The sequence below is a fragment of the Ctenocephalides felis genome, unplaced genomic scaffold (genome assembly GCF_003426905.1).
Source record: "Ctenocephalides felis isolate EL2017-DRISC unplaced genomic scaffold, ASM342690v1 CF-g0.4_SCAFFOLD_01886, whole genome shotgun sequence".
In the NCBI taxonomy this organism is placed as follows: domain Eukaryota; kingdom Metazoa; phylum Arthropoda; class Insecta; order Siphonaptera; family Pulicidae; genus Ctenocephalides; species Ctenocephalides felis.
The window spans coordinates 168,119,703-168,145,564 of record NW_020538040.1 but is presented as its reverse complement, the minus strand read 5'-3'; the positions used below and the strand labels follow the sequence as shown (position 1 = coordinate 168,145,564).

General features: G+C 29.0%; 1 protein-coding gene and 2 non-coding genes across 3 annotated transcripts in view; 2 read left to right on the top strand and 1 right to left on the bottom strand.

Moving 5' to 3' along the window:
- LOC113378463 (monocarboxylate transporter 14-like) overlaps positions 1-25,862 on the top strand; it is a 244,930-nt gene that overhangs the window by 71,103 nt on the left and 147,965 nt on the right. The window lies entirely within an intron of this gene.
- Positions 481-553, top strand: Trnar-acg. Its single transcript has one exon. It is a non-coding gene; the product is annotated as a tRNA-Arg (tRNA).
- On the bottom strand, positions 1,573-1,645 carry Trnar-acg. Its single transcript has one exon. It is a non-coding gene; the product is annotated as a tRNA-Arg (tRNA).

Below are 25,862 nucleotides of genomic sequence, written 5' to 3'. Positions count from 1 at the left end.
GCCTGCAATAAACTGATAAATTATAAAAATTCATCAAAATTTAGAATTTCCTCGGCATTCAAGCGATGGTAATCAGAATCTAAGCCGAAGCATCTGCACGCCCTTTGCTGTTGCGTTATGATTACATTTATGATTACCGTTTACATACATACTCAAAATACATTTTCAGAACCCGAGAAGGATAAAATAAAATGTGTTTAACAAATTGATTTAATTTATATAATTACAGATATTATAAGTACGTTTCAAAGATATTAATTGAAAATCATTCTTAATGAAAGCAAAATCTTTATTTTCGAAATTAATAGTAGAATATTTTATCTAAGTAGCTAAATCTCAATTCTAATTAAGTTGATTATTTATACGTATCGAAAAGTTCATGCAACTTGCCTGAAGGCAAAATGATACAACTAGTTTACATTATTAATAAATAATTAACTTAGCAATTAATAATGGCGCAATTATCCTAATTGTTTAAGTGGTCCTGTGGCGCAACGGATAACGCGTCTGACTACGGATCAGAAGATTCCAGGTTCGAATCCTGGCAGGATCGATTAATTATTTTTTCACTTTTTTTAAATAATTTTTTTTTTAATTTTAATTTACTTTTTAATTATTAAAAAAATCTTATTTAAATATATGGTGTATTAATAAATGTTCACATTTGTAACAATTTTAATTAAATAAATTAGATTTTTTTAAACAATGAATTATTGAATTAAAATAATAAAATTTTCATTAAATTTTCAATTTAATGCAAATATTTAAAGAAAAATCTTGTTATATAAATATGTGTTATATTAGCTAGTGTTCACTTTTTTGTGCTTTTCTTTTAATTTTTTGTATGGTGAGTTATTACATTTTATCTTATTTTACCTTTATATACTTTAGCAATATATTTTTTGTCAAAAATAATTATCATATTCTTTAGATTTAGATAATTATTCATAATTATAATTGATTTTTTTTTGTTAATTTAGAAATTTGTAACTTGTAATCCTGATATTTTTTATTGTAGCACTGAAGATGAGTCAAATCAAGACTTGAAACGTTTGCTATTGCAATTAAAACATTTTCCTTTACTAAATTTGTTTCATTATTGTATGTATGCCCAAGAACAACTTTATCATATTATTATAAAATTTGGATAAAGTTCATTCAAGAATAAAATCAATCAGTTTATAGAATCAGTTTTAGAATTTAATGAGTTTTTAGTAAATCAGTTTTAGAATTTCATCACTTTTGATTAAATTTCAGTAGATTTAGATACGAGTCGCAAAGGATATTTTGATCTGACCTTTTACTAATGCAATTTGACGAATTAACCTGATGATAGAACGTATCTGGTTCCGAAACGTCGTACTTATTGTTAAACATCTAAAAAAAACTAATTGTTTTCTATATATTGAATTGTTGTTCGAAAAAGAAACGGAAATCAATTTATTGAAAAATATTTACAATATATAATTATGCAAATATAATTAATTATTTAATATTATTTTAACATATTTAATTAATTTAATAATAAACTTGTTTTATTATTTTACACAAAAAAAATTTTTAAAAATTAATCAATCCTGCCAGGATTCGAACCTGGAATCTTCTGATCCGTAGTCAGACGCGTTATCCGTTGCGCCACAGGACCACTTGAACAATTAATATAATCGAGCGTTTATTTATTGTTAATTATTAGTAACAATATAAATAATTTTCAATATATACATATTTATCAGGAAGTGATTATTTTGTTTTTAATATTAAAGTTATGTCAGTTAATCAAAATTATAGTGTTACAAGACTACCCTATAATTCGCTCAAATTAACTTCTCTCCCGCCATAATTGATTATTCCTGTGACTTTATAAGCTGGTTTTCTAAAAATGGTAAGTTAATTTCTATATTGTATATCATTTTACCTTTCGCGCATTACGAAATAAATAAGTATAAAACATATTTATTATGGCACTCAATAAAAAAGCCATCGTATAGAACCAATGGAAATTTCTCACAGCCACAGATATTATTTTCATATCATTTTTCAAAATATGTAGTGATTGTGCGTTCAAAATGTAAAAAAATCGGGTGCATCAGAATAAAAATTTTATTTTCGTCAAAAAAAATCAACTTTCCGAATGAATTTTATGAATTTCATTAACTACCTATGAAGCTATAAACCAACCAAATAGATTCAAAAATAAAGGTTTAGAAGCTCCAATACAAGCAGACAAACAAAAAGTAAAGATATCAATTCATTAGACATTGTTGGAGGTAAAATCCTGGTTTCAGTTATATTATTATGCTACTAACCCCCACAGGTAATTGTAATAAAGTAGGAGAAAAGGGTGCTATAAGGTAATCACTCTAATTTGAGGATATCAATGCCAAAGTATTCTCCATAGCATCTGTTCGGACGTCTTTTCGTTTTATTATATTGGCCATGAAGGTGACAAACTTCAGGGCATTAAGCTTTACACGGAATGGTGGCTACCCCTGGTAAAGGGGGTAGCGGAGTGTATTAATTGAACTAGTCGTTCACTTCAAAAAGTAAAGTCCGCTTAACAACATGTAAATAACCAATAAAAATAAATATATCTTATTTCATTATAACTTAGTAACAAATCAGTGATTGTAATTAGAACTGCAACAAATACATAATATACAAACAAATCAGTCTCCAGCTACAAGGGTTAAATTATAACCCAACAACCCGAATTATCGAAGGAGAGTTTAATAAATTCTATAACTACGTAACATAAAGAACAGCATCATTGGATTCAAATGGAGAGATCTTAAAATTCTAACTATTCACAAAAATATTTATTAACAATTTTTTAATAATAAAAATAAATTAGATGTATAGGTCAACCGTTGGGTTCTAAAAAACGACGTTGTTAAGGAGAAGTTTCATCACAGCTCCAAGAATCTAATCGTAAATACTCATTGCTGTTCAAAAATGAAATAAATCATGAAAAGATGTCAATTAAATACATCAATCTCATCATTATCATATACTAATTGTAAGCTACTTAATAAAACATCTTATTTAATTTGGCCTGATGTCAAGTTAATCACGAGTACGAGCCTAGTTAACACCAAAATCCATGACCACCTCCGTTTCGCTACAAGAAATATATTACAAAATTCATCTATAATAAGATTTCTGTTATATCAAGAGCTTTTAATACATATCAACAGATCAAATTATCTGACGGTCAGCATTTTATCCAACGTTTTCACAAGAGATAAACGTTCTAAGGCTTCTCTGATTACGTATCGAACATTTTCGTAATAGAATAATAAACTTTTCCTTGCCTTTGGCAGCATCACGTAATTCGCTCAAACAGAAATTACAGAAATAAACTTTGTTTAAACAATTAGTGGCAATGAAATTATTGTAACAGATATGAAAATGTGAATTATAGAAAAATATAATTTTAGAACGTGGGATATCACAAATAAGTTTTTAACAGCTATCAGAACTACATATTCTATGAGTTTTGTATATACGAGGTCTGTTCAAAAAGTTTTCGTAATTTTCGTTTTTTCAAAAAAATATTTATTTATTCGTCTACATTAATGTGGTCCCCTTCAAAGTAGTCCCCCCAGATATAATACACTTATGCCAGCGTTTTTTCCAATTTTCGAAGCACCCTTGATATTCACTTTTTGATATGTCCTTGAGCAGTCTCGGCGATTTTCTTCAATCGAGGAAAACCGCCGTCGTTTCATGGGTCTCTTCAACTTTGGGAATAGGAAAAAGTCACACGGAGCCATATCTGGTGAATTTTTGCACTTTGCAACACTTTATTTCATTTTTTACGCAAAATTTAATACAAATTCTTTGACTTTTTCAATTCTTCCATTGTAAAAATCGCCGAGCTCAGAAAAACACGTCGAACCTTAGCGACTACCACAGACAAAGTAAACAGTGAATATAGCTGAAAATTTCATCATACTTTAGGGGCATGTATACCAACACAATAAAAAAAAAATTTTGACAATCAGACACTCCAGACCCGCGAAATTTAATTATTAGTAATTCCGGGTACTTTTTGAACAGACCATGTATGTAATCATTTGGTGTTAAAAGGGGTTTTGGTAAAAAATACTTAGAAATCTCGTATATCAAATAAATTGTCCCGATTGTAACTCAATTTACATAGGAGAAACGAGCCAGAACTTGAATAAACGTTTACAACAACACAAAAGTAATTCTAAAGAGCCTAGACAATTTAAAACTATGCTTGCGGACCACATACTTTAAAACAAAATATAGACTTTTTTAACCCGACTGTACTACAATTCAAAGATAATTTGTTCAAACTAAATAAACTTAATATTGTTTAATTACAAGTTTGATGTTTATATTAAATAGTGTAGTGCATTACCATATATTGATATCATTGATTATTGAATTTTTTATTTTAACACTGAGATTAATTGAAAGTACTTAGTACTCTTTATCATTTTCCCCCAATTCAATCGTTTTAGTTTTTAATTTTATTTTTAGTTTCCACTAAATAAAGGCTAGGATTATAGCCGAAACGTCTGGATGTAAAATTAATTTTTGAAAAAAAATCAAGCTTTTATTGATGTTATGCCCAATTACTATACTTTGTTAATACGTATGGCAACCTTAAATTCAGAATCATACAATATATATAGACTTTTTCAACAGTAGTTTCAAATAATTAATAAAAACTTGTCTAAACAAGCTCCTATACATATACAAAACAAACACAAATTGATAATATAATCAAAACATAAACAAAGATCGAAATTCCTAAGAAATATTTTATTTATTCAATTACATCTTTCATAGTAAAGAATTTAATTTAATCACAGTAGTAAACAATGCTACTATACAAATTTTAATTGACCTAGACGTTTTTCTAAACATATAGAGTACGATATACATTAATCAATTTTGTATTAGTATTTAAAATTATGTAACCAATGTCAATGACAAATTGGTAAAAACACTAACACTTAAAGAGTTTTTATGCGAATCAATTAATCTTTATTGTTTTTGCAATTTAATGACTAAGCAAGCAGGAACTAAATACAGTAGTTATTTGATCATTTTCTTTTTGCAACATCGAAAATCTGGATTCTATCAGATTTTAAATAATTTATTAAAATCTTTTACGTCTTTTTAAAATATCGTGATGTTTTCAAAAACCGCAATTTGCATATAGTGTATCATACCTTCAAATAGTGTATACGTTTTTTCTATGCAAATGTTACGCAACGGCATTATTTATTAAAAAAAATTCATTTGTGTTAAGTAATTGATCATGATCTGCAAACATTAACGAATTGACATTCAATGTCATATGGGACAATATAGAGATCGAGTACGATCAATCCGTGATATACATACTAAATAGAAATAGAGGAGGCCGGGGTGATCGGGACAAAATCGCTGGGACAATATGCAAAATATTGTGTTGAAGATTGCTGAAGTGAACAATGAAATGGAAGAAAAATTTTGTTTTTTTATGATACTACTAGATGTTTTAGGCAACCTGGTCTTTAAAAAAATTGAATTTTCTAATGATCAAAAACAAGAGTCTAAAATATGTTTCATTGGAATTTTATACATTTATAGATGATTTGGAGTAGACATAAACACTATTTAAAAAACTGGATGATCAAAAATTACAAATTTATTGAAACCATAAGTTTCGGTCTATATCAAGTCCAATTCTTTAGAAAAAAAATTAAAAAGTACCAAAGGTTACACAACAGATTTTTCTCGAAATATCAGGTTGGCAACTAAGTAAGTGCGTATTTTGGTTAGAGATTTTATCCATTTTGATCACTGACTTTTTGTCAGTGTTTGTTTCAAGCAGCATCATTTTCCCTCTTTCATAAATCTTCTGCTTTTATTAGCAAAAACCAGGTACAATTTGACACCATCATCATTATTGATTTTTGTTAAATTCAAGGAGTTTTATAAAGATTAAGGTGCAAGGTCAGTACTATGTGGTGGATCTGACAAAACATCCCAACAAAGCTCCACCAATTGTTGCTAAATGGCCAAAAATAAGTGATGTCAACAATGGAATAAAATCATGGTTTGGATTTGCCAATTCAGGTTGCTATTTTTCAACTGTCATGTTTAATTTTGTTAGTTGTTTAATGTAGACATCAGAATTGATCATTCTGTTGGTAATAAGATATCCAATAATAAAAAGTATTTTACATTTGGACTACGTCAGCAAACCTAAAAATTCAATTGAAACCAACGTGAAAGCTCACAAAACAAACTTCTGGTTAACTTTCCTGAGATTTGGATGGAACTTCGCATAATGATAAGATTGATGGTAAAACCGAAGATCTTAAAATATTATAGGCCTATGAGAAGTGTTTTTTTTATAAAAATTAATTGGAGTCTTAAAAAATAGGCTGTCTGGCTTATAAGACCTATGTTATAAACAAAAACTAAACAATAGATCGAAAAACTGTTTTTCACATATTAACAGCAGAATAGTCTACTATCCAACAACAAGAGATTATACATTTGGACTACGTGAGCAAACTTAAAAATTCAATTGAGACCAACTAAGCATAAAAGTCGCACTTACAAGTGGAACCTCAGTTTTATTTTTCTGGGATTTTGATGAAGCTTCGCATGATGATAAGGTTGATAGTCAAACCGATCACCCTAATATTTTAGGGTGATCGGTCAAAAAATAATTTAACTGATAATTTGACTGATCACCCTAATATTTAGGGTGATAGGCATTTGAAAAGTAGTTTAGTTATAAGAATGTTAAGGTTAAGGTGTTCGGTGTGAGTGTGACTATCAACTCTATCACCATGCAAAGATTCATCAAAATCCAAGAAGAATATCCCTGAGGTACTCCTTGTTAGTTGCTAACCTAATATAATGCTATGGGGTAATAAGAATCTATTTGGTATTTGAGGTCATTAATATGTTCGGTCAGCATGGTTTTGTATTGTTGCATCTATCTATATTTTCAGGTGAAAATCGATGTCAATACTGCTAAACACCAGGCTATCCGAGGCGGATATAGGACCTGAAACTTCAGATTGGAAACCCATAGTTCTAACCATTAGCCTATGGGTGAAGCCGCCAAGCTGGCGTAAATGAATTATTATTTTGAAATGCCAACTTAATATAATACTATGGAGTAATGAACATCTATTTGGTATTTGAGGTCATTAATATGTTCGGTCAGCATGGTTTTGTATTGTTGTATCTATCTATATCTTCAAGTAAAAATCGATATCACTACTGCTAAACATGCGGCGGGTATCGAACTTTGAACATCAGATTGGAAACCCATAGCTCGAACCACTAGCATATGAGTGAAGCCCTTAAGCTGGCATATATCAATTATTATTTTGAGTCAATTCTGATTAAATAGCCTGCGATACATTACACAAGCCAAAAGTCAACCTCACATCATAATAATATTGTGTGTATTACTTATCATCTTTTATCGCCATCGTATTTATTACCTTCGATTTCCCAATATACAGAAATTGCTTCAGAAAAATAAACAATTTCGATACATGTGTCATCACTAGTTAACAAACAACTAGAAATTTACATATTGAAAATGAGAAAACTGAAATAAGTTGCACGCACGTGTGTTTATATACACGCGCACTCCCACGTGGTGACCGGCAGTGGCCAACGTGAACTAGTTTCCTATGGTACTTTAATTAAAAGTTTATTGACTCGGATGCAAAAAAAAGGAAAAAAATTATTCTTTTTTGTCTACTGGTTGTAGCATGTAATAAAAACTTGACTATATTAAGAAGTTCCTGGTATAACCTTTGAAATTTTAAATACAATAATAATAATTCGACAAGTTCGTGAAATGATTAATGAAAAGAATAGGATAGATAATTAACATTTTCGTGAAGTTTCTTCAACACTTGTACCATCCAGTGACTTATTTATATAACAGACATTTTTATATATCTTTGTAATAATACTTTGTAATATAGAATCTGTGTGAATATTCAAATGTGGAAATGCAAAATGTGGATAGGTTTGAGCAACTATCCACACTATTCAATATTTCTCTAAGAAAACCATATAAAGTATTATACATTATTGAAAAAGTCTTAAAACTCTTAGTTCTGTTCCCATATATCGCAACTTCGTATTTTGAACGATGTGGCCTACAGGCGAGTTGCAGTCGTGAAATTTAAGGAAAATTGGAAAATCTCAAGAAAATTATATAAAGACACATTACGATTTGTATATCATTTTATTCGTAATTTTATTCTGCATTTTTCGTCCTAATAATGTTTTTTCGTATCTTTTACTGTTTAGGTTGTAGTATGCAATCTTTGTGAATAATCAGATGTTGAATTGCAAAGTTTCGGAACTTTATTCTCCAAATTATTTGAAATTGTTGGAAACTTCAGAAAAACATTGGAGAAGTTAAAACAACAGCAGATTTTTTTTAAAAAAAATAAGCTTTCTGTTTAGATTACTTTTGCTATCCAGTGACTTTTTTATATAACTAACATTTTTAAATAAAAATATAAAAAATCATAACACATTTCTCCAAATTATTTGAAAATATTGGAAACAGGCTTACTTTTTATATTTCACTTACTTTACTGTGTTAGATGAAAAAAATACATTTTGTAAATCATGTACAAAGAAAAGAAACAAAATTTAAATAAAAAATAATTTGAAAAAAATTGTAAAAATATTATTAAGAATTTATACCACCCAATACAAGATTGATTGGTAGGCAAAAGTTTTGAAAAATATGAAAATACGTAATAGTAAGTGCAAATCAATTTTATTTTGGCTATCTGGACCACCCAGTGGCCTAACGGTTAGAGATATGGGATTCGACCTAAACAGATTTGATTCTCGCCTCGGACAGCTCGATGTCAAGCAGTAGTGACATCGGTTTTCCCAAGGAAATATAGATAGATATGTGCTTTCAAGTGAAAATAGTCTTTACCCATCACAGAAATATTAAAGAAACTAAAATATTAAAATCATCATATAGATAGGACAACCATTTGGTTTGCCATCTATAATAAATCACGTCGTTTAAAAATTCAGCATAACAGCTCATAATAAGGACTTGTTGAGAAATAATTAAATAAACTAGTGGTGCATGGCATCGTGCCTTAAGGCAAATTGCTGGTACTTCCCGTAGTGAAAGTTCTGAAGAAAAACGACATTTTAAAAAATTCTGTAACATTTTATTATCTTGAAAATTTTGAATGTTTTGAAATTTTTGACAAAATTCTACTTTCTTGAAAATTTTGAAACCCATTCAAGTCGGTTGAACCATATTGTCGAAAATGTGGAAAACATTTGTTTGTACCATTATAAGTAAACTTTAAACATTAAAAATCTTGTCAAGGAACCCATAGAAATGAAAACAAATATTTTATTTAATATTAAAATCTCATACCTAAATTTCCTAAAAAACGATTGACACAAACGAACACAACAAGCTATGTATTTGCAATTGATAAAACAAAAAATCATCATTTTTATCCAATGTCAATGTATAGAAAATTATAAAAAAACTTTTACTGCAAAATTTATTGAGTGTATTTTATTAAAATTTTGAAATCTTAAATTTTATATCAGTGCTTTTGGACGAAGAGTTTTTTAAATTGAAGGTAAGTGACTTTTTGGTATTTTAGGTGAATTGCTCCAATTACTTTTAACTTTATATAATCAGTTATCCACCAATATTGTTTCATATAATTATCAGATATTGTATATATGAAAACGTATATATATATATATATATATATATATATATATATATATATATATCTCAAACGCAATTAACAACTTTCATATAAGTTAAACACAATGTATAAAATTTCAATATAGTTAAAACGGTAAGCTAACAACTAAAGTTTCAAACAATAAGTTATAAACTAAAAATATCATCATTAACAAGTCTCAATTAATTAAAATCTGTGCTGTTGAAGCTTTTTGCTATCGTTGCTCATAAAATAATAATTACTCTGGCAATTCAAATAAATAAAACTAGAATATAAAACTGAACTTGTGATAAGACAATGGATAACACTAAATATTACTCTTCACTAAAAATAGAATCTTCATATAGAACATTATTAATAGTTGGAAATTTGCCCAAAAAATCTGTTAACAACCAATTCTATTGTAGCAACTACAATAGTCGTTAAAATTTTTCAGTGTTGCGAAATTATTAAAATAAAAATGTATAATATAGATCTCATACAACAGAATTTAATAACAAAAACTTTGTTCACAAAAAAAATTAAAAATTATTAACTAATTAATATATTAACAACCATCATTAATATCCGCCAAGTTTCATAATTTCGAACACGTGATACTTTCATTTTAAATATATGTCACGATCACCGACTTTGCAAATTGTTTTGATTGTATAATTTATATTGACATTTCGATAAAAACGTTCTCATGGAATAGAGAATTATCCATCTATTATATATATACAAAAATTTGCTAGATTAAATTGCAATCTTGGTATTGTTTTATCAGACTGTGATTGAGATATGTACAAATCGGTCGAATGGGATATCTTTAAAATTATCTTTGTAAAAATGATTGCAATAATACCTATGATTAAATTTTTTGACGTGTTCAATGCCAATAACGAGATATTACTGCGTGTGAATTTTCATCGTGATAATAAATCATCAAGGAACATCGACATGAAATGGCCAATTCTTCAATGAAATAGAAATGTTATGTCCTTTTTTCATATAAATTGGTAGTAAAAACTGTCAAAATGCTATGTATTTGCTGTACGATTAGAGGTTTCACACATAAAACCTAACTTCATGTACGTGTTATCAAGGCCACATTAGGAAGATGCACTTATTATAACTATGTGCATTTTATAGGGTATATTTTGTATGCCATAGCAACGTTATGCTACAATTATATTTTGTTGGAGAATTGGCCCCAAAGTTTCCACGTTTAAAATTTATATTTTTTAATGTAAAGTTTAAGTTTAGAAAACTTTTAGAGCATTTGCAAACTATTTCTAGCATTTTCTCCCTATATTGGATAAATGTCTACAATAAAAGGAAAACTCATTTCATTGCTTTCCCTATTTACGAGAGCGGACAACCGAAAACTACTTTTTGAATCGATTGAAGTTTTTCACATACAAGCCCTGATATTCTCTGAACTCTCAAAATACATCCTCTAATATAGGGCTTAAGGGCCGAATGTGTTATGCAAATAAATCCTCTGTGACAAATAAAAAAAATGCTGAATGACCTAGTTATTTTGTTGCAAAAATTACATGTTTAAAGTTCAGATTTCAAAAACTGCAAAAGATAAATTTTCGTGTTTGCCTGTTCTATAACCCGTATTTGCTATCGTACATATCCCAACCTAGTACTTTTTTCGAGAAGGCAACCCAATGGTCAACCACTCTACTTTTTTATGTGCAGACAATATAAATTATATATTGTGATGACAAAAGTTATTTACGCCTAAAAGTTCTATGACCTGTGTTTGCTTTCGTACATCCCCAACCCAGTATTTTTTCAAAAGAGCAACCCAATGGTCAACCCCTGTTATTTTCTATTGTCACCTAAAAGTTACATCCCAACCTGGTATTTTTTCGAGAAGGCAACCCAATGGTCAACCACTCTTCTTTTATATGTGTACACAAAATAAGTTAGATATTGTGACGACAATGAATATTGTCGCCTGGAAGGCTGTGAACCAGGTTACATCGCTCTTACCCTTATGCTAAGTAATACATTTTCTCTAAGGTCCAAGATGGACATAAAAAATAAATGTCTTTCAGCCCTCTGAAGAGGTCATAAGTAACATATGGGGGATAGCCCTTAAATATCTTAGTGATGCCTACAAAGGCAATTTTCACTTATAGAAGATTATATTTCATATCTATAACGTTTAAATTTGATATACTGCTTGATACCAAGATATCCGAGGTTGGGATGGAACTAGAGACTAGTTTGTGGTAGCCCACATTCTTCACTATACTGGACGACGGGTTCTTTATATAAGATAATCACAAAATCAACTAAAGATATTGAGAACTGTAGATATTTTCAGATTAAATATCAAAATCAACTAAAAATATTGGGAACTGTAGATATTTTCAGTGTGAATATAATTACAATAAATTAAAGTAACGTTTACTTTAATTACACGATGACTTGCCAAAGTAATATGAATATAAAAGAAAAATTAAAATAAATATCGAATTTAGTCCAAATGAATAAATTTTAATACATTCTAGCCTTTGCTCGCCGGTTGTAATAATTAAGAACGTGGGATAACACAAACTATTCCCGAGATCGATCACAACCTCTGGCAACTCGATATCAAGCAGCATGATATGAAATTGTCCAAACGAGGTGAGAGATCGCAAATATAAAATCAAAACAAAATCGTATATATATATATATATATATATATATATATATATATATATATATTTGAAATGTTAATTTGCAGCCAAATCGTCGAAGTAAAAGAACAATAAATATTGAACGATTTATTTAGTACGTTTCGACCCGGTATGTGTGTCATTCATCAAAATTTTACAATATTTAGAAGAGTTTATGCAGAGTTTAAAAAGATTAATTTTTTAATATACTATAGTATTTAAAAAAATTAAACAAGTAAAAAATTAATATATACCACACCAGACAAAAAACACAAAATATTAAACTAACATTATTTCAAAAATTTGAAGAATTATTTAAAGAAAAAAGATGTAAGTATCATGTTAATATTAATAATATATTAATATTAATACAAAAGGGATTTAAAAAGACAAATACAAATTCAGCAAATTTTCTGAAGTCACTATTCTTTTCTTTATGTAAAGTAATAGGATTCTTGGTATTAAAAGTATGGTTTAAACTAATAATATGTTCCGAAAACATAGTCTTATATTGATCAGGATTTTTTGAAATGTTTGTATATATATACATAAAAGAGGAGAAGGGAAGGCCACTGGATTGCTTTCTACAGAAAAATACTAGGATAGGATGTACGATCGAAAAATACAACTATTAAAAAATAAATGCTTTTACAATATTTAATCATGATATTTTCGCGGAATTAATCATTTTCACAAGGTTTTTCCTGTTAATCGCAATTTATATAATTCAAAAGAGTTCAATCAATAAATATAAATCACATGCAAAATATTTAATTGATTTCTTGGAAGAGCATGAAGCGTTCGAATAATATAATAGTTATCGAGTCATGCCTATCTGGCTACAAAACGAAATAAAATCTTCAAGCACGTGTGGATTATTATCAGTTATCAATTTAGTTTGATGTTTTATATATTTGATGTACAAGATAACAATTTCATTGATAATTGAACGAGAATGTTATATTTAAAGATTGGACCGGCGTTTTGCAACTGGTGAACCACATTTTTTACTTCCCATGAGAAGCAATGCTACTACCAAAATTTTGATTGGTGTTACAAATTGAGCAAAACAAAAAAATCGTTATTTGCTTTTATACAAAATGTTTTCTCGTATTATTTCTTCTGTATTATTAAATTCGATTTTATTTATTTAGGACGCAAGATCTCTGCTAATATTTGGATTATGCAAACAAATTTATTGTGTGATTTTCCTTTCCATGCAACATTTCTGATTCTATTGGTTTTATGGAAGTAAATTTTCAAATAAAACGCATATTCTCCTGAATTTTTTGCTAATAAAATAATCTAGACCTTATATCTGACTACTTTTATATTTATCAAAGCCATACTAGTATGTTATCAAACAATTTGCATTATCAGTAGTACTTCTCAATTGCTAGATATGAAGTATAAACTCATAAGCCATAACGACGTAGATCTATCAGTGTTTTCACGATTATAAAAAAATATTTCTCATTTTTTTATTATATGCCTTTAATAACTAGATTTAGCTAGATTTTACAAAGAGCTTTGTTTTCAATTTATTGGCAACATTTCCAATATATTTTATTCTTATACCATATGTACTAGTTCTCTTCAAATGATTTTTTCTAATTGTATTAATTGTTTTTCCATCATATTAAATCTTACATATTTCTATTAACCTATACTTAAATACAATTTTTCTCTCGAGTTCAAGACCCCGCTCTGGACAACCTGATATCGTGCAGTAGTGATATCAATTTTTGCTTGAAAATATAGATCAAAAATATGTTTACAATTTTGGAAATAGCCCATTTTGGGCATTGTGGTGTGAAATGGCAATGGGAAATCTCGTAACACTATTCTTCCCTGAATTTATTTCAAAACATCAAATATTAAAAGCTCAAAAAATTGTCTCTTGTATAAATTGGCGATATCCGAGTAGAAAGGGTTAAAATCGATTCAAGCATACTACGCCAAAATGCGTATACATTTATATATAATATGAGCGATGTTAAATGTAGAATTGCTTTAAATAAAATGATGAATCTCAATTCCCACACTATATTGGAAATTGAAGTCTTTTAAACGGTATAACATAAACATAACCATAACATAACACTGGTACTTCATGTTGGATTAAATTAATTTAATTTTTTAATATTTAGGATATCCAGAATTGCATATTAAACTTCTCCTAATCGATATCGTGAGGGCCGAATTGTATGTATTCATCTTCACTTTCCCATTTGTTCTTATAAAGTGAAATTTTTACGAATTTTAAAAATATTGTGGAAAGATTATTAAAAGTTGCTATTATTTCTACAATATTGCACATACATCCCAGTACTTTATAATCACATATATCCTAGAAAATTTGCTTAACAAACTTCAGAAAGTTTTATCAAAATCCGAATAATCGTTTAGGAGGAGTATACAGAGAATTAATATGAACTTTATATAAGGTTGTCAAATATCTTCCTTCCGCCTTTTTGTATTATAAACCAAGAGCAAAAAAGCGGAAGGGAGATATTTGACAACCTAATATAATAGCAATAAAGCTCAAATTGATTCTACGTTCTAGTTAGAAAACGTTTGTATGTGAAAAAGAAAAGGTCTGTTTTTAGGGTTTTCCCAGCAATTATTCGATTTTTTTCGCCGTAAGAACCATCCTTGGACTTCAACGAACACTTTAAAAAAATAATTGGCCGAATCGGTCCAGGCGTTGTTAAGCTATGCGCTTACCAAGACATTTTACGATTCATTTTTATATATAACATTGATAAATTTTTTATTGATGCAGCAATACCGGACGATTTTGCAGTTGAAAACATTGCTATCCACATTTTGAAGTAAAAACCAATTTTGCTACTGCTTGACACCAAGATGTCCGAACCTGGAACTTCTGATTGAAATAATTTATCCACGGGTAAGTCCTTGTGTGATTGGTAAGATTTGTAGTCTTTTCTATTATTGAGATCAACTATCGTCACAGTAATAAAAATATGCCTCGGTTACTCTTAATAAATCTCGATTGAGAAGCGGGCATAACAAGTTCCCCTGATTCGAAAATGATCAAACACAAATCATATTTTCGATGGTATTCATGACTCGGTTCAGTTAGCAACAATGAAACAATTACGACGTCCACGGTCACATATCTGTTGGAGTTCATTGGAATTCATTAAATCCATTGAGGACGGGTATCATAACATTACACAATTCAGTTGAAATATATATCTGGGAGATGAATCAAAACGTGAACGCAAAACTGTAATGGATTCCTTTGAACACTTTATAGGGCTGTCGAGAGCAATAGATTTAGTTGATTTGGTTTTGGATTTTTGGTCAGAGCTATGGGCTGTCTATCAGAAGTTCCAGGAACTTCTGATTGGCTCCTAGCTTTTGGGAAAGCCTAAAACAAATAATTTTGTTTTATTTTACAATCAGAAACTAAACCAAATCAGTCCTAGCTTATAAGACTTTTAATACTAGTCGGTCCTGCAGATGGCAACCCAAACAGTTGACCCATCTCTATGCAATGAACTATTATTACAATTTCGAAAATACAAAGGCAAACATCGATATCTATATTTCCAAGTGAAAACTGTTGTCACTACTGCTTGATATCACTTCTGATTGGAAGGCCATAGCTCTGATAAGTATAAGAAAGAAGAAAATGGATTCAGAAGAAAGAATTCGTAAAATTAAGATAATGTAAAATATTAAATAGAAAGAAGGATGTAAAAATAAAAATAATGTATGTGGCTAGTGCAAAGACCAAGAAAAAATGTTTAAATAAAAAATAGAAGAAAATAAAAAAAGAGTGCGCGTAAGGTTCACAGGCGATTGAAGTAAAACTTATTTGCTACTGTACAAGATAGCATTTAAGTAAAAATAAACACATCATATAACAATTTTGAATAATATTTATTAGTAATATGGCAACACTCGTGATGCACACATTTATTAGTGTCAACCATTATACACATTTATATAATGATAAATTATAAATTATATATTTATAATAGCATTAAAAATATGTGTAATATTTAGAAACAATAATGTAATTAAAGTCATACTTCAAATATGACATGATCGGTTTGTCATAGTGATTAGCATTTAGAAATGAACCTTCATTAGAGAAATGAAGTAATTGCTGATTAATAACTTCTATAATATTCACACACAGTAAATCATGTTAAACAAAGCCTAAACAAAAATTGTTTTCGCAACTTCACTCATCATGTAATAATTGTATTTGAAGAACTTCATGTAATTAAAATTAACATACATTCATTGACTGATGGTATTCTTTTTATTTTTTCGCTGGCGATATGATCTCATTCTTTGAACAGCTGTAATATCTGTTTTGCCTAAAAAATATTTTCCTTTTCAATACCTTCAAAGATTTATAGAAACTACGAATAATATAAAAATTATTTCAATAAACTTAAGTTTTTTGAACAATTCACATTGAATGCTTAGTCCCCTCAAAAAATGTATTTTTTGCAAATTTAGCTTCGTATCTCCGAAACGGCTGGACCTGCCTTTGCCAAAAACAAAACTAATCAGTACATCTCCCTATCACGAAGAATCGAACTTGAAATAAAACACTTATTTATTTTTTATTCTAACTCTATTTTTTCTCATGTAATAATAGCTAACAAGATTTCAAGTCAATAGTCCTATAGCTTGTTCCAATGACTTCTTACTAAGGTGGTCTTAGATGCAACCCAAAGGTTGGCCTAACTCTTGATGAATTTATCACTAGAACAACTCTAAAACTGATGACTTTCATTTTCTACTACAGTTTACTTGATAGTAGTAGTTTGATAAATTCGGTGAGAGCAAAGTAACCCAACTGAAAATCATTGTCCAGAGGAAATGTTATCGCTTGTTTACTCAAACAAATTGATAAATTACTACATATGATTGTGAGAACATAAATTTTGTGCGCAAATGAGCAACAATAACAATATTCCTTAAAACTGAAAAATGTTTATTTTCATTAATTTTTACGAATGTTGTTCTTATTAAATTTGTCAATACTGGTTCTATGTTCACAGGAATTTATCAATTCTGGTTTTAGTCACGTACGCCGGAATATCTGCGCACTAATAATTTTGATACATCAACAACTACTAAAATAATAAAACGTGCTACTGGTAAATCTTCGAGAATCAAATAATATTGATCATAAACCAAATTCAAACAGATATCGAGATTATATAATAAACACAGGGAATTTTTGAAAAATAGTTCAAATTAGATCAGTCGATGCAAACTGGTGAAATAGGATGTTTTTTGATTATTTTGTCACCATATAATTTGCAACTTTTCTAAGTAATAAATGACAAGTTAAATAAAACTAGTGGTGCAAGGCATCGTGTCTTAAGGCAAATTGCAGGAACTTTCCGTACCGTAATTGAACATTCGAGGAATGAAAATCAATTTTTCAATAATTAATTACAATTGTTTCATATATTTTCAAATAGATTATTTATTATAAATACTGTGAATTTATAGGTGCTTATTAAATTGGGCGACCAACGTATTCTACAAACAACTTATGTGCACGTTCACAAGAAATTTGTTCAATTTTTTAAAAATTTGATTTTTCTGGTAATTTTGGATTTTTTCAAAATTTTAATAATTTTTTAATTTGAGTTTTTTTGAAATTTTAGAAAAAAAAACAAAGATTTTTTTTTTAATTTTCTGAGAAATTGGAGATCTTTGAAGATATTCGATTTTTTTTTTAAAAATTCGAAATATTATAAAATGTTTGTAACAAATCGATTTTTTTTAAATTCGAATATTTTTGGTAAATTTTAAAAATTTGGATATTTTTTTGAAAAATTTCGAAAATTTGAATTTTTTGAAACTTAACTTTTGAAACTCGTTTTGAAAATTTTGATTTTTTTTTTCAAAGTTTTCAAAATTAGGAAATTTTCTGTAAAATCATTTTTTTCACACCGTCTGCACGAGCAAAATGTTTTTTGAATTAATCTAATCGGATGATCCATTCTCTCAAAAACTGTATGTGCATTTTTACACCCTTTGCGCTCCATACCTCCGAAACGGTTAGACGTGCATTTTGCAAAAACGCTTGGCGATAGGGTACGAACCGAATGTTTTTTCAAACATCGGTTTCGGTTATACCATACTGTCGAAAATGTCGAAAACATTTGTTTTGAACCATATAAAGTGAACTTCAAAATTAAAAATCTTGGTACGGAACCCAAAAAAATTGACACAAAAAGTATACATATTATGAAAAATCTCTATAAAATCTGATAATTTGATGTGCATATGTCTAATGATCATTTTCGACTGCCAAATGGCGTTTTTTTTACTTTTTTTACTGAAACTCCGTAACTACTGCACCTGCCTTTCCAAAAATTCAAACAGTTCTTCGTTTCGTCAATACTAGTAAAATGTTTTTTGAATCATTCAAATTGAAAGCAATTTGCCTTAAGGCACGATGCCATGCACCACTAATATTTTTTTAAATTTCAATATCAGTTACAACTGCTAAATAACATTTAGTAATATTAGATAATAATTAGAAATAAAAAAATACAAAATAAAGGACAGTATTTCCAATGAAATGATATCTATATGATGATAAATAGATGAAAGGCTTAAGAAATGGGAGCATTTAAAATAAATCATCAAAACTGATAAAATAATATCAAAAATATTTAGTATCATCAATGAAATGAAAAACTTACAAAAATAAAACCTATACACCATCTAGTCATGCTCAAATAAAAAAATGCATTTTTTTCAAAATTAAAAATATACTAAAATATTTTACTTAAGCAGTAATTTTATTTAATTTAAATTTTAATCAAAGGCTTGGTAAACCAATCAATCACTTCTTTACCAAAGCCTAAGATAATTACCAAATATGTAATCAACTGTAATCAACATATTAAATATAGATTAGTATAATGGAGAGAACAATTAACATATTAATCTGGACAATTATCTACAAATTCTAATTGGCATTACATTCCTGTCTGGAGAAATTAGTAAATCTGTTGGAATGTGTATTATATATAGAAAATATAACTGTCGTATTTAAATTTCTTCTATTGCAAAATAACCTTGCATATATAGAAATTTAGTAGAATTTGGGTTTGGCAACCTAAGTAATAATAGAAATAATAATACTGAATCAACTGGTTAAAGAAATGTATTTTGGCAACGTTCATGGTTTTCATAATAGCGATTGGAACTACTTGATCTTTGATCTGCAACCCAGTGGTCAACCACTAAAATGTATTTTAGCAACTACAAAACTTGTCATGGTTACGTAAAACTTGCATGGTTTTATAACAGCCATTGGTACTAGTTGTTTTTTATCTGCAACCCAGTGGTCAACCACTATTCCTTTATATGAGTATACTATATATAATTAATTAATATATTTTATATAGATCTAAATATGAACTAGTGGGGCGCATGGCATCGTGCCTTAAGGCAAATTGCTAGAACTTCCCGGACTTATGACCGTACTAAAATTATTTTTTTAAAAAAAAGATTAACATTTTTGAAAAAAAAATACTCTGAAAAAATTAGATTTTTGAGAAACTATAAATTTTTGACAAAACTTTCTTTTTTTAAAAAAAAAAGACTTTTTGAAGAAAAATTTATTTTGAAATATTTTGGAAATTCTGATTTTTTTTTCAAAGCAATCGTACTGCTTTACATAGAGACGAAATATCGAAGCGCGTAAGCGCCGGGTAACAAAATGTAAACAAAATTTATACTTATTGTTAAAATCTCTATAAAATATCTGATAATTTGATGTGCATATGTCTAATGATCATTTTCACCGCCAGATGGCATTTTTTTTTACTTTTTTTACTAGATCTCCGAAACCGCTAGACCTGCCTTCATGAAAATTTGATCAATTCTTCATCTTGTTAATACCAGTAAAATGTTTTTTGAATTATTCAAATTGGACGCTCAGTTCTTTTAAAAACTGAGTTACCGTTTTTAGCACTTTTTGCCCCATATCTTCGGAACGGCTAGACCTGCCTTCGCCAAAAACTAATCAGCACGTCTCCTTATCAATACGAATTGAATGTTTTTTGAATTATTCAAATCGCAAATTTTTAATTTGAATTTTTAATTCAAAAAATTTCATTTTCGATTTTTTGCGATTACTATAACTTACCCTACGGGAAGTTAATAGTTGTAAAAAATCCTTTCAATTTGCGTCTTTTGAATAAATTTTCCTCATAATGTAATATGGTCGGATAAAAAAATCAGTCAAAATCATATATATCAGATGTGATTATCTAATGGAGTTGGCGTGTATGAGTTGCAGCAATACTCACTAAAATGCAAACTTAAATTGATTTCTATAATTAAACCGCTTTTCATAGGACTCTAATATTTTACCACTGGGCTGACATCCATCATATATGTCCACTCCAGTACATTACTGGAGTTCTAATATTGAGCACAATAGTATATAATTTTTTTTTATTTACTGATTGCTATTTAATTATTGTTAAAAAAAATATAATAGGAATTAAATTAAGTCATTTTCATGACAATTCTCGTTAAAACCAAAATGTTTTAACGTTCAAACGATTTGTTAAATTGCACATTTGCATTTGTTGAATTCTGGCTCAATGCCTTGCATCTGCATCGCTCCACGCGCATCATGATCTTGGTTCTATCGTATATTTAAAGTGATATTCATACCTCGTATGATGCCAAAATTAGAACTTTTCCAATGCATCATGCTTCTCGCACCGCATGTATTTATTTTTTCCTGAGAGAATTGAAATTTCTATCGATATAACTGGGAATTATGGAGAAAATCTAATTTGTGGTATCACCAAAAAAACAAAAGTAATTAAAGGGGTGATTTGAATTTTAATTATCTTTGCTATTATGGAGGAATTGCAAATACTTCAAACATATTTGTAACTAAGGCATGGCATCGTGCCTTGAGGAAAACTGCTGGAACCCACTATATTTACCCGATATGGATTTTTTTGTAAATTTTTAAAAAAATAAAGGAAGCCAGAAGTAAATGTTTAAGTAGCAACATTTTGCAACAATATTGTAAGGTATATTCTTACATCTCCTGGCTGATAATGTCCAATGAACATCTTTTTTTTGTTAGATCGGTAATAATGCTAAACGTCCTTTCTACTATTTATTTTACAACAATTAAATATTATTTTATGTTAAGTATCCAGACATTCTAGGACAAAGAATATTGCCAAGTTTTTCAATAATCAGCAAATAGATTTTACAAGCTTGGCCATTCATTTCGTGGACCTCGAATTTTTTCCCCTGTTTGTCATGGTACCCTAATAAGGTCCATGTGAATCACTTTTGGAATCATTACATAAAAGAACGTGAGTATAAGAACTTTGGGTTAAAAGACCCAATTTTTGAATCCATTATCAAAAAAGCAAATACCATAAAAGATCTGCCAAAACAAGTTACCATCAGAAGACTGAGAAGAAAGTAGTCGCAAGATCTAAAAAATTGACAAATAATATATTTATATAAGGAAGTACCTCAATAAAAAAAACTTCTATACGCCATGTACCCAACAGCAAATAACCTCATTAAACCAAAGGTTCAGATTCAATGAGAAATGATGAAAAAAAAATCTTTAGAAGTAAGTATTGGTTGATGACCAAATAATCGTGTTCACTAATAAAGCGAGTTTTTGCATCAAATATTGAGAACAATTTTGGATCACTAGGTACATACTGATTGCTAAAACTTCCTCAATTTGTGTAAGGATCTGAAACCTTCAATAACACAGGCCAACAAAGAAAATGATGCAAACGATTTTAATGCTGTTTTTAAGTATATTTGGGGCGCTGATTTCAAAAATGACATTGTTTTTTTTTCTATGAGCTTTAGTTTTCAAGATATGATATATAAGGAATGAAAGTACAAAATAGTAATACAATTCAGAATTTTATTTTAATGAGATATACCTACTCATACATACAAACTTACAAGACCCATTGGACCTTAGTTGGGACATTAGTTGACACTGTGAAAAGTTCTTTTCCGTGACGACCTAGAATGGACCTGGTTTCGGCAACTTTTTTCCAAGTTCCAGACTAGAGCTGATAAAAAAAATGGTTTGCAGATTTGAAATCAGCGCGAAAAATACTATAAGAATCAGCTCTAACATTTGATGCATCAAACAAACAAAAATTTTTGTAGGCCTGTGTAATTTATTATTTTGTCCCTCGGTCAAGATTCAAGTTAATCCAATTTTCCCAAGAGTTTGTGATTGTGATTTCGCGTACAAAGACGACCGGTGGAACTAGCACAGTCCAAACCTGGCAGTAATGAACACCGGTGGGTAAAAGTTCATTTTGAGAACCATTTCTGTCTAATAGCAATGTCAGCTGTCTCATGAAAGCAAGTACTTCAACGACAATTCGTACACATAAAATTTTGGCGCGACCTTCGCGCTATTATTGGACACGTATACTCCTAGCAACATATGATAATTATATAAACAGCCATGGTAGTCGTTTGTCTGTTTCGAAATTGAGCGAATGCCAACGCCGATGATGACTTATTGCAAGAATTATTTGCCCATAATGGAGGTGACTGAGGAGGTCGGTGGATTGCCGATAGTTGAACAGTAAGAAACGGCCTGGCAGCCACTCCTTTTATTCGATGATATAGGTATAGGTACCACTTTCGCGTTCATCACAAGTAAAGCGCGAATTACTGTTTTCATCGTCAATTACAACTAGTTCGGTGAACCCGTACGGAATATGGCTATATTTACAACGGTCAAATAACCGACCGACAATGCCAGAAGTGGAATGGAAATGGAAATGGAAATGTTCATACAAAATATAATACAAAGCGAATTCATACAGAGTCAACATTTTTAAATATATATATATATATATATATATATATATATATATATATATATTATATATTATATATATTATATATATATATATATATATTTAGGGTGGTCCTTGATATGGACATTTTCGAATTTCCTTGCTCCTAAGGGCTCAAATGGTTCCAAATTGATAAAAAACAATTCTCTCAAAGTTTTTATCTCTTAATATTGTCTTTTAGATAGAGCGCAATTCAATCAAACTTTGTATGGAAATAGCATGGAAAAAATTTTGAAAATTAAAAAAAAAAAATGGGTATAACTTAGCAACAAATTTTGAATAAAACTCATTCATTTATTCGCTAAATTATATCTAAAAACATTTTTAAAATATAGTTTTTGAAAATTTTTTCATGCTATTTCCATACAAAAATTTGATTGAATTGCGCACTATCTAAAGAACAATATTAAAAGGTAAAACTTTGAGAAAATTGTTTTTTATCAATTTGGAACCATTTGAGCCCTTGGGAGCAAGGATATTCGAAAGTGTCCATATTAAGGACCACCCTTATATATATATATATATATATATATATATACTAGATGACCTGACAGGCGTTGTCCTGTACCCACGTCTACAATTCAAAAGTTCCACCTTTTATAATATCCTATCCTATTCTTTCTAATATCCTATTTGATGCCCTGCCTTTGTGATTCATTTATAGTCTTAGCATAAACAGTATAGGAAATTCACAAAAAAATAATATAGTATCTGCGGTAAAAGAACAATATCACACTTGATTTTACCACACAACCCAATTGCTTCAATAATTTAGTCAATAATTTTCATAATCTCGTACGATATATTAGTTGCTTTTTGGCACTTATATTTCCTAAAGTACATTTTACTTACTAGTAATTTAATAGACATTATTGTTTATGTTCAAATCTTAGGTGCATTAATTTGTAAAATCAAGTTCATATGAGCACTCTTCAATCTAAAAACAACTTGCTAAATATTCCATATCCAATGCCAAACAAATGAATTTTTGAAACAAACAAAATATGCTGAATCATTTTTTAATAAGTAGAAATATTTTTTGTATTGTTAAATAATTTAGTAAAGTAAACCAAAATACAACTTGCACAAATTTGAAAAAATAATGTATATGCAATTTTGGACTTATTGCGTTATTTATTAAACTGAATTATATACTTTCATCTGCCAAACATATACTGTTGACTGTATCTTATTTTAATTTCTAGCACATCTCAGCTGCTTTTCTGCAATAATAATGTAGACATTACATTTATTCTTGTATATTATATTCTAATATTATCTAGGCTCATAATTTCAGCAAAATTCAAATTTCAAGTGAATTGACATTTCTAGCAGATGGCAGTTCAAATGTTTTCAATGTCAAACAATGATAAGTGGTTTTTTGTATTTTCTGCCCTTTATTTCTACAATATCAGTATAGTTTCATCGTTCGTTAAATCTTAAACATTCTCTTTGACAAACTCTAAAAAGATTTATCAAAATCCGAATAACCGTTTAGGAGAAGTATCAAATCATACACCCGTGCAGAAGAACTTTATATATAAATATATTTACCAATGTTGTTAGCATAAATATAATAGTAAGTACATAGAGCTAATTTGAGGCAAACATAAATATTCATTCTAAGGTTCCATTTAAGGAGTCTAATCGTATTCGTGGTGCATGGCATCGTACCTTAAGGCAAATTGCTGGAACTTCTCGTACCAATTAAAATAAAAATTTAAAAAAATTGAAAACTTAGGAAATATTAGATTTTGAGAATTTTAAATTTTTTGAAAATAATAGACTTTTTTTAAAAAAACGATTTTTTGTATATTTTGATATTTTTTAAAAACTTTTTTTTTCAAGCAAACACACTGCTTAGCTCAGCGGTTTCCAACCTTTTTTGCATCGCGCCCCCCTGCAAATATAAAAAAAATTGCTGCGCCCCCCTTTATTTTTTTAACCGTTTAATTTTATAAATACTCAACTGATCTTATCAGACTACAAATTAATATGCCATATTATGTAAAAATATTCATAAAAACTAAATATTTGGGTTATTTTTTAATAACGTTCCAAAAATGTTGGGTTATTTTCGATAATAGTATCTGGAAAAGTTGTACGCGCCCCCCTTAGGACAGCCTGGCGCCCCACTGAGGGGGCGCCCCACAGGTTGGAAACCGCTGGCTTAGCTGTTTTAGAGATGAAATATCGCAGTCTAACGGATAAAAATTGGTACAGAACCCATATAAAAATAAACAAAATTTATACTTATTATTAAAATCTCTATAAAATATATGACAATTTGATATGCATTTATGATCATTTTTAACTACCAAATTTATTTTAATAAATCCCCGCATAAGTGCAATTGATCATAATCAGTTTTCAAATTTAGAAAGTTATTGAAATAACTTTAAGAGAACAAATACACTGTATTGAGTTATATAATAATTCTTTGAAAATTACACAGATTTATGTACATGGATAAACACGTTATGCATGTACAATGCATAAAATTATCATTTTAATGTAATCACAATGCTCTTTAG